The sequence below is a fragment of the Danio aesculapii genome, chromosome 24 (genome assembly GCF_903798145.1).
Source record: "Danio aesculapii chromosome 24, fDanAes4.1, whole genome shotgun sequence".
Lineage (NCBI taxonomy): Eukaryota > Metazoa > Chordata > Actinopteri > Cypriniformes > Danionidae > Danio > Danio aesculapii.
Window position 1 is genome coordinate 30,305,861 of NC_079458.1, and position 10,224 is coordinate 30,316,084.

The following is a 10,224-nucleotide window of genomic DNA, read 5'->3' on the forward strand; positions in this document are numbered from 1 at the left end:
AGTAAGTAGAAAGCTGTCCAGAAATGATGATCTGCATTGCAAGTGAAGTGCATCGGACCGTTTTAACCTGGCCCTCTGCTACCTGGATTTGATACAGCAAACTTTAAATTTCTAGTCTATATCTGTCACAATGATTTACACCTAATATGGATACATCAGAAACAAGCAAATGAGAAAATAAGTGAGTGATTTTAAACACTTAAAAGGTTAAAAGTTTAATGTCATTAGTTCAGTGTTACCCAGCTGGATAATGATTATCAAATAATATTGTTTGTTAAATGATTTTTACATTTATTTCCAATTCAGTTAGTTACTTAAAAAAATACTTACATTTGAGGTGACTCAAACGGCTGTTTGAGAGAGAATACTGAACAATTTCAGGGTTTATGTGGAGGTTCTGAGAAGGAAAAAGGCAGGCTTTATGTACATTATTTGTGTGAATGAATAAAAAATATATTGAAGTACATGACACAATTTGTCACACAGGTAACTGTTTAAGAAACGCAAATAATAACAAATGCGTAATATTACTCACAAACAATAAAAGGAAAGAATATTAGATAGCATCGCGGCTAGAAAATAATATAAGCAACCCTGCTCAAGACACTTGCTACACACTGTTTATGTAAGGGAAGACAATAAATAAATAAATATATTTGTGGGTAAAGCCGTCTAATAAGTACGAATGTATAACGTTATCTGTTTAATTTGAAATTAACGGTCGCTTGCAATGGCTTTCATGGAAGCTTCGTGTTCAATGACAATAAAATATTTCGACATAAATCAATATTTTACATCAAATTATTTATATTTGTGTGAGGTAGACGTGTAATTTGAGTGATTATGTATATCCAGCCGATTGTTATTATCGCAAAATAATAATGTTTACCCAATCTTATACAACAGCAATCGCTTCGCGAGACGTTCCTAAAACAGGTTACACAACATAATGATGCGTGTAAGTGTAGATATTTGTGTGCAAATCGTATCTAATTTGTATATTTATTTTGCCAACTTACTCACCTTCCGTGTGTTAGAGATGACAACCGTCATGAAATGGAGGAAAGGAGCCGTTACAACTCGCTATTTGAAAACGCTCCTGCGACCTGCGCGTGCACGATGATGCGCGTCCGCGTCATGTTTATATTATTTTGTTAGTTCCGGTTAATTTTTATTTATTTATTTTGGGAACACAATTAATTCCATTCCATTAATCCAAGAAACAGATGAAAAAAAAAAAAACATTTAATTTAGAAAAATAAAAATGTACAAAATACTGCATTCATTAGCAAGTTATCTTTGTTGGTTTATCAAAACAAACTGGAGGAATACTTTTTATTAATAACCCAGAGCCCATAGCCTATATACTTAAGTTTAGTTATATCTTAAATATTTTTCATGAGTGGATTTTTGAAGAACTGTGCTATAATGGTTCTATTTTTATAGAAATAACAACAATAATAATAGCTTAATATTTATTATTATTATTGTTAATATTATTATTGCAGCAGTTGTTGTTGTTATTATTATTGTTTTAAATGACAGACAATTTGACAGAAAATTGAATTAGCCCCCTATAATAATTATCATTTTCATAATTGTACAAGCCTGTGCATGTTTTTGTCTCTTTTTTCCTCTGTTGTGGCTCATTTGTATTTTATTCTCCAAAATTACTTTTACATTTTCACATTTTTTCACAATTTCCCAGTCAGTCTCCTAACTGCAATCAAGTCAACATTTAGACTCTTATCAATGATATTCTTGTGTTCACAGTGAGTGCCACACAAAAAAGAAAAACAAACACCAAATTTCATATCATTCTAAAAGCACAAATAACTAAGTAAATATTAAGTAAATTAACATCCATCTCATTTTCTGGTCTCCACAATTGTCTATTTAATTATAACAAAAAAAAATCTTTTGGTTCCTTTAAGTGCTAGCTTTTAGAGGAGAGATCCACCAGGAACCATTATATAAGTTCATAGATCTTTCAGTAACTCTTTTTTGAAAATTGAGTTCCTCCAATAACTTTCAAAGTGCTTCGAGGTCTTAGTGTAAGGAAACAGTGACTCCAGAACCTCAGTATTGACAAAAAAGTGCTTGTAGGATCCCAGTTACTGCAAAAGGGTCCTGCAAGCACTGCAAAGACTGTCAGTGGTTCCTCAAGGAACCCCTTTTTGAGAGAAAGAGCTTTGAGGCACTTAAAATACATGTTGAAGTTCCTTGAGTACTCAACAGAGTACTTGAAGCACCTTTACTTTTTACAGTGTACATGCAAAGTCATATTTGGCTTAAGTATTACAGATATATGGTCAAATACATGCAACAAAACCCCACACTTGGTGATTATTCACATACATTCTTGTTTGGTATGTAATAAATAAATTTAAAGAGTTGAGAATGAAAATGTATGTGTTACCCTTTTGGTGTACTGTTATTTGCAGTACCAGCGACCTTCTTGCTGTGAGGCGACAGTGCTAACCACTGAGCCACTGTGTTGCCCATAATGCAATTTTTACTTTATTTAAAGATTTTGGCCTTATTGGATTTTGGATTATTTTCTTTAATTAAAGATTAAAATAAAAGGCACATACATTTTGAATAAATAATAGTGTGCATGGGTATTTAATATAAAAACGTTTTTATATTTTTTTGTTTAAAGGATTTTAAGGTGAAGTGTTTTGTGTCTGTGCTATTAACATTGCAGCTGTAATTACAAAAATAATAACTACATGTCCTAATCATTTAAACAATTTTAATGACCATTTACACTATATGTAATATTTTATATGGAACATAATGTGTGGTAAAAAGCCCACCTTACAGTACCCATAAGTTCAGCTCACCTGTCATGTAATGCATCAACTATTGTCCTTCACAGGCATAAACCAAGAGTATGTTCCTGCACAATTTGAGAGGCTTGAATGCATTTCTAGGACCCTAGTTTTACCCCTGTTTTTTTCTTACATGTCCAGTAGGGAGTGAAAGAAATACATAAAAAGTTAATGCTTACTTTCTACATTCATACTTAACTGTGTGTTTTGATATTCAAAGTTTGCCATGTTTTCTCTCAGGGTTGAGTTTAGGGGTAGGGTCATCTAATAAGAGATCCTAGAAAGGTGGCCCTAGAAATTACATTCCTAAAACTGCAGCCTAACTTCCCTGACTTAGCCTCTCTGCTACAGAAGCCACACCCACAGCTCTCTATTGGTTGATATGGAAGTGATTGACCACTCTTAGCAAAAGTTTAAATAGCATTAGCCCTTTTCACTGTAATATTGCCAGAAAATCAGAGTTCTGGTGCTTTACTGGTAATACAATAATTTACCCTTCCCACCACCCAAGGTTCTTAACTTACCAATCTACAGCACACCCCGATCCCTGAATAAAAAGGAATTTTTTTAAAGCACTTTAGTCATTCTTTTACATGACAACAGCTTTTTGGTTGCCTGAAAACACAAAGGTTTTAAAATTACACATTTAACTTGTCTGTATAAAAAAACATACACTTACACATCTGAAGTATGTCTATTGTCATATGTGAGTATTTGACTAAGGGGTCGATCACACCGAACTCGCTTTTGCGTTTAGAGACATATCTTTTGAATAGTTTACTAAAAAGATAGGTCAGTTGTGATTATGAGGTGAGCACCGAGTCAGTAGATGGGAAACCCGATTGCTCCTCTATGACATTGGGGTACAAGTGATACAAGTGTATCTGTAGCAAAGAACTGCAAATAAGCAGATATTATAACAATCTATCGATAAACACACACCTTGTTTTCTCACTCTCCACAGCAGTGGTTTGCTGATCAAATGAAAAAATAAAAGATGAGGACGAGTCGAATTCTTCCGCTGTTTTCATATAAAAAATTTAAATGGGACTGAGAGAATAATTTAGTGTACAGTTTATGAGCTAATCCTAAAAGTTTTAAGGGGGCTTAGAAGAAATATACAGCCCCCCCTGAAATAGGCCTAGCAACGCCCATGCACTATGGACTCATGCACTATGTACTTATGCACTTGCACACTCAACAGCATAGTATATGCCAACACAATCTCACAGCAATTCGTAACTTTTTGATTTAGTGGCTAATTCATACGAATTCATACGATCTAATTCGTACAATTTAGTATGATTTGCTCATCCCCCAATGACGGTTGGGTTTAGCGGTGGGGTTAGGTGACACGCCTCCTTTTTAAAATCGTACAATTTCGTACAACTAAACTCGTACGAATTCGTACGAATTAACCAGTAAACTGACAAAACGTAAAATACTTACGTTTTCTCGTGAGATCAGGCTGTATATGCATGTAGTATCATCACAAATGAAACACGTTTTTTTACTAAGTGGAAATTCAGCCTGTTTCTCTGATGACGTTTGATGGTTGCCAAATCAGTGAAATAAAAGACCAAACTATCAAATAATACCTACCGTGAGTATAACTGCATTCACCAACAAGAGGCGCTATAATCACTCTCATAGGATAATTTCAGTTTCACCATCCAAAATAAATTAAGTTATACAACATGTGCGCCTGATAGCTCCGTCCCTTCTGCTACGTGAGCAAAGCTGCGGTCATTGAGTGTGTGAAGTATCCATCATTACACACTTCATTTTACTGGCTAAATGAGTGCATCATCCTGGTAAATAAAGTGCACTTATTATTTTTAGAGTTTTTGGTGTGAACACACTACTTAAATGGTGTAGACTAGTGCATAAGTATGTGATTTGGGATGCAGCTAGTGTTTATTTTGTCAAGACGACTATGGAGACTTCTAAAGATGTGTTTCAAGTTACCCAGAGCTGTATGACTTTACAAATCTTGAGGATGACTATATTATTAAATATTACAATTGTAACAATATCAGCAGCTGTTAATAAATTCTTTAACTGAATTGGCGTTGTTGTGAAGGGAGCGGACTGACCCACACTCACCCCAACCAACTTTAAACTTTTCACTGTTGCTCTTACTCCTAGACACTTAACATCAGAGATATAACCTGTATTACAGTTTTTCTCAGTGGCTTTGGTGCATAGTTGATAACTAGCAAAAGCGTGTCACTTGATCAAAATGAGAGCTCATTCCTCAAAAGCAAGTATTGATGTCAATGAAAGTGTCAGTGTCATCAATATGAAAAGTCCTGACAGCATTGTTTATGAACAAGATAGTCACATGGCTTTGTCAGGTTTTCATTAAGACAGCTTACTCTGTGTTTTTAAATGCAAAAAAGTCAGATTTTGTTGACACTTCCTGAAAATGCTCAAGACAGCACTATATACTATTTGCACAGCCATTTGAAAACTACAGTAAAACTAGACATCACTGCATTTAGTGAGGTATCTGAGTACAAGACACTGAATATGTCTGTTTCACATTTTTACTGCATAAGCTCTTTACAATTCTAATTTATTCACAGCATTGTGCAAACTAATAAATACACCCTTATTTACAACAAACATAAACTTCCTTTGGGTAGAGCTGTGCACAACTGTAAACAATATAGGGTATATGCCGAGCTAGTGTTTTTCCAATGCTGATAAACTTCCGGTGACCTGTTATTGTGAATTTTTTCCCATTTTATACGGTTCCTTTTACAGCATCAATGTTGTAATGTAATTAAAATACACTCAGTTAAATAAATTTTGGCATTTATTTAATTGTTCAAGCGTAAAACGAGACAAAAGGCTATTTACTCGCACGCGAATCGGCAGGCTAGCGCAGAAGCTCCATTGAATATAATGGGGTAAAATAAATGCTCATATTATAAAGACATGGTGGGGGAAATGTTGTTTAATGCAGTGCTTTGTGTACAATCTGAGACCCACTTTATATCAGATATCACCAGTGGAGATAAGCTGATTTTTAAAGAAAATTGACCTTAAATGCGTCGATTTTTGCATTGGCATACAATTGACCAGAAGCGCCTAACCCAGGTTACTGGCAAATTCAAAGTCCTATGAGCATGCTTCGGCATATACCCTATTGCAGTACATACTGGAACTGAAACTACAACATACATAGGTTTGTAAATGATTCATGAAACAACATTTTTTGTATGTAAAGACTCAAGTAATGAAATGAGGACTATTAGTTTAATATGGAATGACTATTCAGCATTCACAAGTTTAGTTAAGTTTTGACTGACATGAAATAAGCAGATGATAATGTTATAAAACAGCAGAGAGTAGTATGAAAGCAATTGATGTCCAAATCATGTCCAAAAGCATTTGCAATTTGTTGGAAGGAATGAGAAACTGCTACTATGATGTGCACAAATGACTAATTGTTTTGAGAAATGCATTAACTGTTGTGCATATGTAAATGTTGTGAGAAATGCACCAAAGCCACTGAGAAAAACTGTAATATGTAAACTAACATAACTCATTAATTTATAATAAAGTAAATACATGCGCTAATCATGAACTGACTTTAATCAACATGAGTCACCAGAGTATGAGTAAATAATGGCTACATTAATTACTTGTTAGTACATGTGGGTAATTTTATGTATTAATTAACATTTAAGTTTAAGTTAAATGTAAGCAACATGAGCTGTTATTGTTAACTATGTCATGGCTACATGAGGGGCCATCATTTAACTCCTCCTAAACTACTCATGAACTCCTTTAACTGATCATATTGATGTTGACAAAACACTTTTCTATTGTTTTTTCAGTGTAAAAGCATGTTAGACAGACGTGCATAAAAAGTTCATGAGTTAACAAAGGGTTATTGATGTGCCCCTCCATGTAAAGTCACAATATAATGATACACTCACTGGCCACTTTATTAGGTACCCCTGTCCAACTGCTCTTTAAAGTACATTACTAATCAGCCAATCACATGGCAGCAACTCAATGCATGTAGACATGGTCAAGACGATCTGTTGCAGTTCAAACTGAGCATCAGAATGGGGAAGAAAGGTGATTTAAGTAACTTTGAATGTGGCGTGGTTGTTGGTGCCAGACGGGCTGGTCTAAGTATTTCATAAACTGCTGATCTACTGAGATTTTCATGCACAACCATCTCTAGGGTGTACAGATAATGGTCCCAAAAAAAAAAAAGAAAGTATCCGGTGAGCACCAGTTCTGTGCGTGCAAATGCTTTGATGCCAGAGGTGAGAGGAGAATGGTCAGACTGGTTCCAGCTGATAGACGGGCAACAGTTCCTCAAATAACTACTTGTTAAAACCGAGGCTACAAATCGCACAGGCTCACCAAAATTGGTCAATAGAAGATTGGAAATATGTTGTCTGGTCTGGTCTCTTTTTGCAGTGACATTCGGATGCTTTGGTCAGAATTTGGTGTCAACAACATGAAAGCATGGATCATCCTGCCTTGTATTAACGGTTCAGGGGTGCATTTCCCAAACAACGACGTAACTGAACTATCATAGTACAATGCATTGTTTGGGACAAGAACAATGTAGTGACAAGTGTTTCCCAAAACCTGTAGTTTCTCTGTCGCAGATCCATCGTTTGAACCACGTTACTTATAACGTAAAACTCCCATAATGATGCTCTAAACAGGGTGGAGTAACAACTTCTTTACAAAAGAACCTCATCATTTCTTTGTGCAAATTATATTGTTTTACACAAACATCCGTTTAAAAATCCAATATAAGTTTTGGTAAAAACATGCACTCGTTTTCCATATTAATCAAAATATATGTAAACAGCATCTTCAGAACCCATGTTTCCTTTTACAAACATTATTGAAAACTTTACATATTCTATTCTAAAACATAAAATCACTTACAAAAGCTAACACATAATGAGGCTATTAAGTAAGAAATGAAATGTAATATTTATTAGGAAATGAAAAAAAATCATACTTTAATAATATTGATGATTATTATTATTATTAATAGGATATATATATATATATATATATATATATATATATATATATATATATATATATATATATATAATTTTTTTTAAGTCTACTTTTACAATTTGACACATGTAAACCACTGCAAACATGTGCTAACTAAAAGGCCCATGCCATATACAGTACAGATACTTAATAAATAACCTACTATAAATTAAAAGCATTAACATATGCTATGTTTTTTTGTTTTCACAAGCTTTGGAGACGGAAAATAAATTCCGCTTTTAAATAATTGGTCACCTATAGCTTTTGACATGAGCCATGACTGATATGCAGCTGATAAGTCTGCAGCAACCCTGTGATGCTATCATGTCAATATGGACCAAAATCTCAGAGAAATATTTCCAGTACCTTGATGAATCTATGCCACAAAGGATTAAGACAGTTCTGAAGGCAAAAGAGGGTCCAACCTGGTACAACTAAGGTGTATATAACAAAGTGAGTGTGTACATTAACATGCCATGAGTTCATGATGGTTAAATTAAGCATAAACTAATGTGGTAATTAATACAATAACAAACAGTCATGTACTAACAAGTAATGAAGGTAGCCATTATTCACACATGAACTCGTGTTGTAGTTACAGCAAAGTTAGTTCATGATAAGAGCATGCATTAACTCAACATTAGTCCATAATAATGTAATGTTTAGTTTACATATTAATACATCAATATTCATGCACTGTTATTGCAAAGTGTTACCATTTGTTTAGTTTTTTTGTTGTTGTTTTTTTTCCTTCCTTGGATGTCAGTATTTACAGGTTTATAACTTTTTATGTATACTTTTTCACTTTCCTTCAATAGAAAAAAAGAAACTCATAAATGCTTTGGAGCCCTTGAGGGAGAGCAATATTAGATACATTTTCAATTTGGGTGAACTATCCATGTAATGTCGCACTGATATTTACCTAAAATATTTTCCTTTTTAATCCCTATTCCCTTATTATGCTTATTTCGCTTGAAAATAGATGTCTGACCCTCAAAATAAAAACTTTCCACTCTTCACTTTATCCAAAGTAAAATGAATTTGTCACCTCAAAAGATCTGCATTTCCCAAGCTGTGCGCGCTCGTGTGTGCGCTGAGGTCATTAGGATGCGTGCAGTTTGAAGAGGAAGCCGACTTTTCATCACGTTTGTGGAGGATTGCAGCTGTCGAGCCGTTAGTTTCCCAGAACACTGAACGGGTCCCCTGAGAGAGGCTCGCAGGAGATGAAGCACTTTGTCAGGCAAGGACAGCTCGACTCAAAAGCGGCTCTCACGTTCAACAGCGCCGCTATAAGACGAGCGCTCTGGGGTTCAGGAGCTCACAAGGAGGAAAGCATTATCTGACTGCTAAAATCATGACTTCATAAACCAGTGATTTGTCATCCTTTTCTATACCTGCTGCTGAAATACATCAACTTATCAGACTCTGGAATGTAGACTAAGTGTAGAAAATGCGCACCATTCACAAGTAACCTAAAGTAAGTGTTTAAAGCATCATTCATCGTTGGCCTAAAACAAAGAAATAAAAAAGGCGCGAATCAATGTCGTCGGTAAAAATAATAATAAATAGTCAGGCCTATTTAGTGGCAATAGCTTTCAATACGTGTACCAAATTCGTTAACCAATGGCCACCAGGAGGCGTCAGTGAATAATTTAAATTTACAATTTTATATTCTTTTCTATCTATCTATCTATCTATCTATCTATCTATCTATCTATCTATCTATCTATCTATCTATCTATCTATCTATCTATCTATCTATCTATCTATCTATCTATCTATCTATCTATCTATCTATCTATCTATCTATCTATCTATAGGCATTTAATAAATAAAAATAGACATTCTTTAATAATATAATCACAATTTACCCACCCTTTTCTTGTTCCAAACTGGTTACACTTTCTTCTGGTGAATGAAGATATTTTGAAAAAAAAATAAACTAAAAAGGCTGAAAAGCTGTAACTGCTGACTTCCATAGTACTTGGTTTTCCCACGTCAATAGTTACAGGTTTACTGTGAATAGTTCACACAAAATTAAGATTTACTCACTTTTCGCTCGCCCTCAAGTGGTTATAAACCACGATTTTCTTTATTCTGTTGAACAATATATATATATATATATATATATATATATATATATATATATATATATATATATATATATATATATATATATATATATATATATATATGAAATGAAAATGCACTCCCTATTCGGTTGCTAATTTTATGAGTTTATATATTTTCATTTATTTATTTTCTTTTCAGATTAGTCATTTTAATAATCGGGGGAGCCACAGCGGAATGAACTGCCAACTTTTCCAGCATATATTTTTAC

At 34.1% G+C, this 10,224-nt stretch overlaps 1 long non-coding RNA gene across 1 annotated transcript; it reads right to left on the reverse strand.

The window, feature by feature from the left end:
* LOC130218883 (uncharacterized) lies at positions 1–1,045 on the reverse strand. Its single transcript, XR_008836007.1, has 3 exons — positions 1,024–1,045; positions 331–397; positions 1–82 (listed from the first exon to the last, which is right to left on the reverse strand). It is a non-coding gene; the product is annotated as an uncharacterized LOC130218883 (long non-coding RNA).
* Between the last annotated feature and the right edge of the window lie 9,179 nt (positions 1,046–10,224).